Source organism: Onychostoma macrolepis, chromosome 19 (genome assembly GCF_012432095.1).
Source record: "Onychostoma macrolepis isolate SWU-2019 chromosome 19, ASM1243209v1, whole genome shotgun sequence".
Taxonomy (NCBI): Eukaryota; Metazoa; Chordata; class Actinopteri; order Cypriniformes; family Cyprinidae; genus Onychostoma; species Onychostoma macrolepis.
This window is the reverse complement of record NC_081173.1, coordinates 13,087,223-13,100,673: the sequence shown is the minus strand read 5'-3', so window position 1 is coordinate 13,100,673 and position 13,451 is coordinate 13,087,223.

The following is a 13,451-nucleotide window of genomic DNA, read 5'->3' as shown; positions in this document are numbered from 1 at the left end:
AATCAGACAAACTAGTCCTTTCGCAAAGTGACGTGAACCGGCCTCTCTATCAGGGCAGAAAGTGTTTGGCTTCTTTCTTGGGCCTGTCAAAAGGCAGGCGAGTATTATTTCAGCATGGAGGAAAGAAACAAGCCTTCAGGGCAATATCAGTCGCCATATAATGTCTCTTTCGGCAGACTTGTCACTCTACGGACAGCAAACCAAACCAGCTCTCACAGCATGCAAAGATGACAGAAAACAGTCCCTTTAACAAGAACAAATCATCACTGGCCGCTATCCCTATTGTTGTATAAATTCTGCTCAGCATTCCAAAACCTGCATAACTTTCTTTCTTCTGTGAAACACAAAAAAGACGTGGAGGAACAAAATGAAAGTGCATGGTGACCAGAGATTGTCAAGCTTCAAAAAGTACAAAAAACACTATAAAGCATCAAGAAATCATTTTTAGCTTTCTTTGAAAAAAAAAAAAAGAAAATACAAGTTGTTAATCTGAAATTCTTGCTCGACAGCCATGGCCGCCATTCCTTTTCAATGGAAGGAGCAGCTTGGACATTCTGCTTCAAATAGCTTTATCTGTGTGCCACAGAGTCATATACACTTTATTTTATAAAGTGTGCTACATGTAGCCTACTTAATATAGCAATAACAGTAAATTATGCACAATTACATGCAACTAACCCTAAACCAAACCCTAATCGTATGTACAGGATATTAATTAAAATTACTCAGTACTTAATTGCATAATTACACTGAAACAAGGACACTTTAAAATAAAGTGTAACCTAATACAGTTTTTAAAGACATGATGGTTTTTAAATTATGAACTGTTACTATAAAGGCCAGTCATGTGATTGTGAATGAAGGTATTGCAAACATTTATTGCACTGCTATCAGGGCTAGAAAATGAACCAAAATTATTAAAAAAGCTTTAAATTCACAATATTGCATGATGTCATGACAGAATTGCATGTTTAGCATCAGTTTTTAATTTACAGGAAAAATACATGTAAAACATATTCCTAAACTATAGCAATGGTGAAGTCATGCAACGCCTTTAACCTCTGACCCCACAAATGTTTCTACACAAACAGGCCCTTATTTCCATGGGGACAGGACAACACTTACATGAAGGCTCTGATTTCCAGAGCCAGGGTAATTTCACCTTTGACAGGTCTTGGCGGGAAAAACCACTATGATCCTTTGTCTTGTCTGTGAATTGTGAAAATGACAGTTTTATTACAAGATCTAAAAATCTTGCCACACATAGCGTCCTGCAGAGAACTTGATTCTTCTCCAAAAAATGCATTTTCTTAAATTATAGCAAGATAACGTGAATGCCCTCTAAACTCATGTGAACCCTCTGAACGACATTTAAAAATACAATAAATGAACCTTTACCTGGAAGCTTAGATCACGTAATAGCAAATAGACAGGTTTAATAGTGCCAGTAAAACAGGACATTACCAAAAGGGGATCCAGATTTTCCAGGCATTTATGATGATCTTCTCTCTCTCTTGAGACTGAATGTTTCTGGTTTTTGTTGAAACTATATTTGAGGGGTTTAACCAAGGCCACTGCCAGATATCAGACATATATCATGCACTCTTTTATTCAATACTTCTGTCAGGATGGTGTAAGCATATCTGTTTTTCTTTTTTTATATTACGACCAACAACTGCTCTGATCGCCGCGCTGTAAAAATATCGCCGTTTGCTCCATTTTAAACTCCTAAAAGTCCTCATTAGTCACAGCAAGCCGCCTGTAAAAAAGAAAAAACTGCCCCCACAAACCATCTTAAAGTGGTTTCCAAGCAATTAAAGCAATAAGCGAAATGCAGTCGTAATGTTTTAGTGTTTGCATGCTAATCTGTCTGGCTAGAAGATCTCAATGCTAACAACTTAGCCTAAATGATCTGTTATTCTTAATTCTGGTTGTTAGAGGAGTCAAAAGGAGTCGTCAATGATAATATCGCTAATCTCTCTGTAAATAGTTGTTATTGGATTAGATTATGCAGTCGTAACTGAAGGAACTAAGCAGTTAAACATAATCACACTTCATGTCATGCTAAACTGTCTAGCATGTTAATCTAGCATGGATGTTTCTTCAGCTGAGGACCTGAAGTGGCCCTGAACATATGTGTCATGTTTAAGGCATAATGAACTTTAATGTGGTTCACATGTTGTACGAATGGCTGGTTCAATGGTGGTTGGGTAATGCGCAGCATTTTATGGACAGAGAGCTTATTAGAGCCAGCTGTATTTTTCTTTATGCTGTGTGTGAATCAGGAAGTCGTAGCCCCCCCACCTTTGTAGCCTTTACCCTCCCTACACAATGTCCTGGAGTGTGTTCAAAAGATCTGTCTCATTTTGATGTGTGTGCCTGTAGGGGACGACATACATGTGCAACCAGGGGTTGATGCTTGATCAGGTTTATATCTATACATTCACACATTTGCTGCTTGTAAAACAGGTAAAATACATTTAAGTGACCATGACTTCAGCCTTTTTTGTATTTAAGATTATTTTAAAATTCAACCAAAACAAAAAATTATAAATAATGTAATGTGAGTGTATTGTATATATGTGCTGAATTTTTTTTTTTTTGCTGAACACTACAAAAAAAAAGCAAAAATACACTAGTGAGGATGCATTAAATTGATCAATAGTGACAGCAAAGATATTTAAAATGTTACAAATAATATCTTCTTTTTTACTGTCTATTTGAATTTTTCAATAATCAAAGTGTCTTGATTTTTTTTTTCCATAAATATATTAAGGAGCAATAACGGTTTTCAACATTAATAATAATAATACAAGCATTATCAATTGAGCACCAATAATAATTGATAATAATTATTGAGCAGCAAATCAACATATTAGAATGATTTCTGAAGGATCGTGTGGCACTGAAAACTGGAGTAATGATGCTGAAAATTCAGCTTTGCAATAACAGGAATAAATTACATTTTAAAATATATGTAAAAAAAAAAAAAAAAAATTTAGATTTTATATATTTTTATATTTTAATATTGCTGTTTTCACTGCATTTTTATATTAAATAAATGCAGTCTTGGTAAACATAAGATACTTCTTTCAAAAAAAAAAATCATATAACTTTCTTAGGATCTTATATTATTTTTCTAAAATTTTGACATAACTAGATGTGTGTGTGTAATTTTTATATTTGGCATATTAATTATCAAATTGTCATTTAACAAAATGCAATTTAGGATATTGAGATAGGGTACAGTGTGACACATTACAAAACATCTTCTAAAGATACTTAATCTCAATTAACCACATTTTTTTTCATGTGTACTGAAATAGATATAGAATGTATGTATTTTTGTGTACTATGGAATTATATGTATTTTTACATGCCTTCAGCATTTTGTTCCTTTTGTTTTTCACTTTGACTCTTCATCAGTAGTTTTCTTCCTGGCTACGAGCAAAGTAGTTGCAAAGTGGTTGTAGTTTGTAACACCTGCCCTGGACAGGAGCACAAAGAGGATCCAACACAGCAGGGGGTTTTCCTTCAGACGCAAATGTCCAGTTCAAGAGGTGCTAAAATGTTTGCAACTGGTCTTATTATGAAACTCCTGTCAGGTCTCTTTAGAGGCTTTGGATAGTGAGTCTTTGTACTCTGCCCTCCCATCAATCACAAGACAGTGCATATAATGGCCTACAGACATGAATTGTAAACTACGAATACTGTATTCCGATTCCATCAAAGAAAATTCATGTCTGCCGATTCTTTCTCCAGCATTTGCTGATCAAATTTGGTTATTTGTCTCTCAAAAGCCTTGTATTGATTGATCAAATCTTTAAGGATGATTTTCTCACCAACATTGTCTGGAACACTCTGGGGGAACTGTGGCTTCGTATTGTATCTGTTCCCATCTTTCACCTTGTATAACAGACTTTGTCCATTCCCTCCCACTTTAATATAATGAGTTGCCTGGCTAAGCGATTGTAAGGAAAAACCAATACATCACGTAACAAAAACACCTTCAAGTAACTCCTCTATAAATTGTAATCAATTGCATCAACTAGATTTACTTTTTTCACAACACCCAATTACCAGAATTGCTTTTAGGCACTGAAGTGTTTTTTGTAGGAAGGGGGTAAAAAGGTGTTGGTGACAACATGGAAGTAGTAAAATAACTTTTTTTTTTTTTTTTTTTTAACGTTTTAACGTTAAACTAAACAAACCAGCTCTAAACACAAATTCCAGGAGTAGTCCAGTACAAAAGTTCACAGAACAGTATCAAATAACTAGCAACACAACTAGCACTATCAAGGTTCTCGAATGACTAAATACACAACACCCTTGTGCAATACACATGTGTATTCAACTCAAAAAATAAACACTAACATGCTCGTTTCCTTTATAGAAAGCTATGCAACATCAAGCGGCATGGAGATCACAGCCAAGTAACTCTACAGGTCCGAGGGAAAAGACTGCTAAGCTCCCAGTCAGATTTTTTACTCTGATGTTAACAAGTGTTTTTAGTTTCCTCTAATGGTGTCAACTGTATCTTCCTGAACAAGTGTTGCCTTGCATCCTGCTGGGGTTTGTTTCACGGTGCCTCTGTTCCCACATAGCTGTTTTCACTTTTCCGGCCTGTACAGGCTGCCGGGAATGTGTTATTATACACAGACAGCGGCAAAACTGTCTTCACTCTGTAAAAACAACACAGAAGCTGCATCTGAAGTAACATACAGTATATGCCATGGCAGAGATTTAATGCCACATCGGCAGCAGGTGTATATATTGTATACAAGAGTCCCAATTACAAAAAATATCCTTTTATTAGATTAATTACATTTGTTGCGTCCTGTGCACAACCGTCAGAAGTAAGATGCAATGAAGTTTAAGGGTTTTATGCAACTTTTAATTTACAGAAAATCACAAAGTATCTGTGTACTGATAAAAAAAATAATACTCCATCTGCTTTATAAATAAAGTAGTTTTTCTTTACTGTACAGATTCTATATACTGCACAAAGCAGCTTCAAGAGATATTTTAAATTTATTATTTCTGACTTTTACAAGGTACTGTGGCTGCCAACCTGAAAATTTACAATGAATCATAGCCGATTCTAGACACTATTTAAGAGCACTTCAGTCTCTGTTTTTTAACTCAACCACCTTTTAAAATGTGAAGTACAATGCACATATTCTCTGTTTCATTGTAGTGAAATCACATAATACAATGCAAACAAATGTGTCCTTTTCCTTAAAGGAAAAGTTCATCCAAAAATGTAAACTTGTTTTACTCACTTTGAATCTGTCAAAAATGTATGCGATTTTAAGCAATGGCTTGAAGTTAAAATAGTCTTAATGATGAATTTGTGTATTAAAAACATGCAGCTTTTCACCTTACAAGACACTGATTGATGAACTGGAGACAAGTAGATTAATTATGGATTACTGTGAAGTTTTTATCAGCTGTTTGGACTCTCACTCTGACGGCACCCATTCACTGCAGAGGATTGGTGAGCAAGTGATGTAACGCTAAATTTCTCCAAATCTTTTTTTGATGAAAAAACAAACCCTTCCTCTTAAATGGCCTGAGGGTGAGTTCATTTTTGGGTTAATTATTCCTTTAAATAAATATACAATACAGTCCAGCCACAGTTGGTTTATAAAAGAAACTGTCAATGTGAATCCACAACCCCTTGTAGCAAAAACAAGGTTATAGCATCTCATACCCTATAATCGTACCTGCAATTATCTTATAATATTAAAACACATTTTTCAGTGTATGATCAGACTTACTAGGGGGAAAAAGGAGACTAGATCTCTTGGATATTTAATTGAATATCTGTCATTAAACGTTTTCAACACAAGTCATCATAATTAAGTAGACAACGATGTGTACAGGTGACTTGAAAATGAACAAAATATCTCAGAGTTTGACCAAAAGTTTCAAAGGTGTTGCTTTTGTGGATTAAGATATTAGCAGCATACGTCACAAAGCTCTGACAGAGAAAAAATTCTGCAAGACTGGCGTGAATTCGGTGAACATCGTGTTCCCAGTGAATTATCGTTTTAATGTACCATTCGGAGCAAACAGCCCATTCCTCAAATAGGTTGTGGAACCTCACAAGATGATTTCATCAAGAGAGAGAGAGAGGCGGAGAGAAAATGAGCAAGAAATCATTAAGACAGATTGATGATGATGAAATAGGAGCAGATCTCTCTAATTGTAATATGTGGGTGTTATCACATCCCAAGAAACATGTCCTGCTGTTTTAATGGTTTGGACCAGAGTTCAGGTAACAAAAGAAATCTTTGGGTTAAGCTTCTGTACAATGGTTGCCAATAATAGAGAAACTCATTCGAGGGCTGTTCATTATCATTTGCTTGTACAGCACTATAAATCACACACCTTAAAGTCCATTAATTTGGCTATTCTGCCAAATATGAGGGCATGTTTTATGGCTGGGCATCAAACTGGTCTGCAGGTATTTACAGAAGAACACAAAGCCTGGATTTTAATGTGCACAAAATGAGTCTGTTTATTGCAACAGCTGCTTTAATCGATGTGCTGTTGATATCTGTGAAATTATTTGTTGGTTTTCATCAAGCGAATCATGTAGCCTCCAAAATTGAAAATGTTATTGATTTACTACGGTTTGAAAATGGACTGTCTAATAAATATCACACTCTTCTATTTTAGAAAAACAGTGTAGGTAATGAAAGTACACAGATTCAGTTATTAAACCCTTTACATGAAAATGGGTTAGTTAATGCTTAGCTTCGAGATATATGCATAATCTAACAATTTCAGGTGGGATTTTCACTTAAGAAAGTACAAGAAGCAGCATTATCTCTCATTTTCAAAAGAGACATCACACATTCATTTTCAGAAAAGGAGAATCCAGTGGTTTTCATTCAAATATTATATATGCCCTTACTGGATGAGGCTAATGACCCAGCTCAGAAGTGACTTAACCAATTGTTTCCTCTGCCTTCATCTTTCAGTCTGGTCCCTGTGGCATTCATTAGGGTCTTTGTGGTTTACATAAACATATTTAGAGGTCAGGGGCCACCACACACTCAACATTTTTCTTCTCAATGCATGCTACTCACTCATGAACGTGACAGGACTTAATACAGGGAACAAAGTACTTCCCTTACTGCCTCAAATGGTTGGCATGGGAGAATTGAACTTATAATGTCACTTTTAACAAATACAACCAATAAAACCTTGTAAATAACTTAAAGGTCTATGTTGAAGTGTCAATAAGAACATTCATCACTAAATAAGAATTTATAGGTGCAATTGCTATGTAACTCAATTCTACTAATCTATTTTCTACACCAAGTTGTATCCATCGCAAAAGAACCCCATAAATTAAACTATTTTTGTATATTTTTCTCTGTTGTATCTGTATTCTTTGCAGCTCACAAATGCTGAACTGCAACATCAAGGCAGAGCAAGAAAGAAAATTAGACATTTCAGAGAATGCCCACTTGAATGAATGCAGATGTTGTTTCATGAATGCACTGTGGTTCTAAATGAGTTTTGCCAAGAAAACATCCCACTCGGCAGATGTGAAAACACGTGAAAATCCCCTCATTTACATTCAAGCTGTACGTGAAAGTCAATTTGTGTGCATGAGTGCGTTCACATTCACGTCCGAGCAGTGCATGAAAAGTAAATGTAAATTCTGCGCTTTACAATGACAAACTGTCGGCCGGAACTATTCATTTTGAAGCCCAGCTTTCACTACATTGTATAAGCAAAGCAAAGTCTTAGATTAGTTTAATGTGCACATTCACAGCTTCCTGTAAATTCTGGAAAAACACTGAAGAAAGTATTTACAAGATCAATTTCTATTTGCAAACATTGTTTAAATCCATCCATATCCTAAGGTTCTCATCAAACGCATGACAAGTACTTAGAGAAGTGGTAGGTGTGTGATGTATCTAATAGCTCTAGACAAGTCAAAGGGGATAATCATGTTTTGGAGACATGGGAGGAATTGAGGCAGGCTGATAATATATTTAGCGGTGGGGTGCTGTCACAGATAGCGATATACACTGAGCAGTATCATAAAGTGTTCAACAATCTCCAAGTAAACATCTCAGTGCCCTGAACAAATTCTGCACCACTCGTTGAGTCTCATTTACTGTGTCTACATAAAGCTGTTTGAATATTTTCACAAAGAAATCGGGATTCATCAATGCATTTGCAAATAAATGTGTATAAAAATATAAATATCAATGAGAAATGTATTAACTAAATGGTTCTACAATTCACAGGTCTGGCACAAAAATATCAAATCACATGTAATTTAAGTCTATATAATAGAGTAAAAGGGTGCATCTTTATAGAACAGAATATTTCCCTTATGGAAGTTTGGGTGTGTATTACACGAAATACTATCTGCAGGCTATGGAAATACGCAATACGAATAAGAAAAACAATAAGAAAAGGTAATTGCTCTCACAAAGGAAAGACAGAATTGTTATAAACACAGGAACACATCACTTTTTCTATTTTTATTCTGTGGCAGAAACAAACAAACAAACAAACAAACAAAACCAGAATTGTAAGATATAAACTCAAGTTCTGACAATTCTGACATTTTTCTAAGAATTCTGATTTTACATCTCGCAATTCTGTCTGCAACAAATAATTAAATATGACTTTTTCTCTCAATTGCAAGTTTATTTCTCATAATTAAGACTTTCTCAGAATTGTGAGTTTATATCTTTCAAAAGCGAGTTATAAACTCACAATAGCATGTAACCTTGCAATTATTATAATTTTTTTTTACTCAGAGTTGCAAGTTTACATCTTAGAATTGCAAGAAAAATTAAGAGATATAAACTCAAAATTGTGACAAAAAGAACTGAGGTAAAATGTCACAATTAACTTTTTATTGTTTCTGTGGTGGAAACAGGCTTCCATAAGAGGCACATCCTCCCAGCAGAACAAATTCCTGTTGTGAATCCAGCAGAATTTTTCCTGCAGCACATGAGTAAAAATGCAATTATTAGTGAAAGACACTGAGAATTATTACATCAGAATGCATCTAAGCTCAGTTAGTTAATCTATAAAAGATTATCAAATGTATATATTAAACAGCTCTTTAAGAACACATGGTTCTGGAACTCCCACGGTTCAGAGATCATGTGGGCTGCGGCCACAGCACTGTATTGCTTATCCAGTTGTCCAAACAAGGCCAAGCCTCCTCTTCAAGCATCCCGCTGGATATATTGTGTTTATTCTGAGATTTCTCACCCTAAATTCAGCCGGTCAACTTTGGGCACTGGTCCGAAACGAACTAAGTTAGAAAGTTGAAGAACAGCATCGTAATGCTCTGCCATTTAGAACTGCCTACAATCAGATCAAAGCACTGAAGCAGTAGCAGATGTTTTAGAATCTTATACACAGTATATTTTGATTTACCAGCAAGTTTGTAACATGTATAACATCCCCAAAGTGTACACTTTATAAATAGGATTATTGATTTTATAATGAATGTACATTTGTCATTCTGACAAAAATCTATTTTTGTTTCTTTTAAATAAAATAAGTTAACAGCTGTTATATTTTGTTCACATTAAAAATGTATTCATGCATATAACACCGTTCAAAGATTTGGGGTCAGTAAGACTTATTTATACACTTTAATACTTGCATGCGTCACAACACAGAGGTAAACGATCAAACAGGGGTATTTATTGACTGATGAGACGGAAAGCAGGAGCAGTCGAGAGGAGAGTATGACACTGTGAGACGGTTTCTGAATGGCTTAGCTTGCAGTAACTTGATCCTCGCCTCGCCGTAGGAGGATCGTGATCGGTGGAGAACAGGAGCATCTGAGGTGAGTAAACACGCAAGTACATGTAGAGAATCTGGTTAGAGTTCAGGGACGTGAACAGTAGACCGGATGGTGAGTGACTTCTCAAATGAGTAACTTGAAGACACAGAGAATGTGCGAGCCAGGGTGGATTCTGGGACATGGAGTCCAGAGCTGGTAACAGACTCCCCAACATTACCTCCCCCTCCCGGAAGGCGCTTCCCGGGGTGGGTGCCCTGGAGGCCTCCCGTGTCTCCGTCTTGGACCAGGCGGATCAGGGAACTCGGGAGGTCACGGTGGAGCCAGGAGCTCGGGAGGCCACGGCGGGTCTGACAGTCCAAGGGGCCATGGCCGAACAGGGAGCTTGGGGCGCCATGGTAGGACAGGCAGTCTTGGGAGCCATGGCAAACCAGCCTCCGTAGCCTTGGCCTTGACCCTCGGGCCGGCTCCTATGGCCTGACCCCTATAGCCCTCCCCAAAGTTTCTTTGGCAAGTATGACACTGTGAGACAGTTTCTGAATGGCTTAGCTTGCGGTAACTTGATCCTTGCCACACCATAGGGGGATCGGTGGAGAACAGGAGCATCTGAGGTGCGTAAACACAGGTAAGTACACATAGAGAGTCTCGTTAGAGTTCAGGGACATGAACAGAAGACAGCAACTGAAAAGAATGTGCTCAAATAGGTGACTTGATTGAAGACAGCAGGTGCGGGTGATTAGAACTCCAGGTGATGGTGATCGTGACTGAGAACAGGTGTGAGCCAGGAGGATTCTGGGACATGGAGTCTAGAGCTGGTGACTGGTGACAGAGACTCCCTGACAGCATAAGGATGCATTTAACTGATCGAAAGTGACAGTAAAGACTTATAAATTGTAATGAAAGATTTTTATAATTCAAATAAACACTGAAAGATTCCTGAAGAAAATAATGAAATAAAATAATAAATATGTATCAAAAAATGTGTTTTTAACATGGATAATAATAAGAAATCTTGAGCAGCAAATTATCATATTAGAATGATTTCTGAATGATCATATGGCACTAAAGACTGGAATAATGACTGCAGAAAATTCAGCTTTACGGTCACAGGAATAAACTACAGTTTAAAATATATTAAAACAGAAAAAGTTTTTTTAATTGTAATAATATTTCACAATATCTATATTGTTTTTATGCTTCTGAAAGGTATTTTATGCTGTATAATTTAGGAAAACCATCGTCTAAAAATGTTTTTTTTACAAATAGCCTATATAGTGTAATAATTTACTTCAAAAGAGTAGTTTGACTGTAGTTTAACTGTAAAATATAAGTAGCTTAAAAAAGTACAGCTGTTCCCCAGCACAGTCATCATATTATAATTCTCTTGTATGTTCTATCACTTTATTTGACATTTACTTTGTACTGATTCCGCCCTCTTAACACTGCCCAATATAAAAAATATATCTACAAACAGCATGTGAGAGGTTTACTCATTCAGGCAGTGACCGTCAGAGCTTTCCCTGGCAAGCAATCTTTGATAGGAAGCCTGACTAAGGTCTGCATGGTGTTCAGTCCTCCTACTCAAAACACTGGTTGCCATGGAGCCTCAGCTGTGGTGTCTACCCCATCCTCAGCTTTCTTTTACTCTCTCGCTCCTTCTGTGCTTTCTAATTTCCTCATGGCACCGGTCACCCTCCCCTGCTGGAGGCTGCGATTTTGTAGTGTGATATTCCCTTTTCAGCACTCTCTCTGTTACTCTAAAATCAGCCAGCGTAATACAGACATCACAGTCCTCTCCCAAACAGATGGTCTCATTTTCAGGAAAGGCACTGTTCCTGGACCAAAGATTAAAGATGCTGCTGTGTGATTAGAGTTATGTGAGCCCTTTTAAACTCTAGCATAAGAGCTCTGCTATATGTAGTTTAAAGGGATAGTTCACTCAAAAATCTACATTTTGTCAATTCAGATCTGTATGACTTTTGTAGAACACAAAAGGAGATATTTTGAAAAACATTGAAAACATTCTTCAAAATATCTTCTTTTCTGTTCCACAGAATAAATCATACGATACTTGGAATGGTTCCTCTTTTTAGTAACTATCTCTTTAAAAGTGAAGTGTAATTTTTGATATTGCATTTTTTTTTTGTCTAGCTCAGCTTTATTTGCAGAAAATAAAAAAGATTAGTTCCCCTAAAATTAGTTCTGCCTAAGAAGTGTAAACATTGTGCTATCCAACATTGTTCGGTTTCTTTGAGCATCCCAACCAGCTTGACACAGAAACCAGTGACAAGAGTTTGAGGCGAGACTAACCAATTGCAGACGTTTTCTGGAAAACCAGTCTTTAAAGTTGCAATGAAACCAAAGTAGTCTTTTCATCTGTATTGTGATCCACAATGAAAAAGAATGTAGGGAAGGACTTTATTCATTCACTGATTGTTGACTGGATGGAGGCAGATCTGAACACAAGCTTGGAGTTGATTGTAAGAAAGGGGTGGAGTTTAAGCAGATTAAATAGTTAGTGCACCCAAAAATAAAAATTCTGTCATTAATTACACTGTTAGACATTTCTGTAATTTCCACAGTTATTTACTGTATATCACCCAGTGTAATACTGCAAATTCCCTTTACAGTAAATAACTGTAATACCCTTTGCATCATGGGAATTTTCTGTGACGTCAGACCCCACATACAGGGACTTGCTGTATTTTTTAAAATTGCTGTATACTACTGTAACGGTCTCTTTGGCGCCATTATACTGAGGTCGTTTTATTTTCCTCATTTCTTACATTTGGTTCGACACAATTTGCCCTGCACCGTGTCTACAACGCCGCAGCGGCTTAGGACTGAGTTTAGAATTTGTTACATCGCTTCTAATGATTGGAAAATCCGTTTGTACTTCATGTCAAAAACAGTGCGAGCGCTTGGAGTACATCTGCACGTCAGAAATATACCGGGGCATCAGTTTACTGTCTGCATTCACTGTAGATAATATATATAATGGGACTCGCGTCCGAGGAAGACACGGAAGCAGCGGGGCAGCGCCGTGGGTTTTGCCCGGGATGAACACGCGAGAGTGGAAGAGCTCAGGAGAACATCTGCGCTGTGTGTCGATGGAACCTATGAGAGAATAAGACCAGCAAGCAAGTAAAGATATAGCCTATGTACGTTTGTCTGTGTGTTTGTGTCAGATTTTTGCACACCAGTTTAACCCATAGTAACATTTACCCGTCAACATGGCGGTTACAGAAGCTTACCGTTTCAAACGACTTTTGTCATCTTATTGAATTAAGTTACCGAATTAAAATTGTTTTTAACGAGCAACACTTATCTTATATTAACATTAGGTTAACTAATGTGAAATTTAGTTCAGGTGTTAGTAGTTATTAGCCAGTAGCCTATTGAGAAAATAAAATCCTATGTTAGCTAAGTTAAACTAGTTTTATGGCTAGCTGCCTTTCTAGTTTTATAATTAGTTTGTTATAGTTTTTAATGAAATTTAAGATTTACTGCATTTTTTGTATTTGTGTTTTAAAGGCAACTGCAATGAAGCATCAAGAAAGACATGAGCAGGCCAGCCAACCTGAGACTGATAATTCATGGTAAGAGAACAACTATGGTTTTGAGAGCTTTGTGTATTCTATGTGAGGTTTGC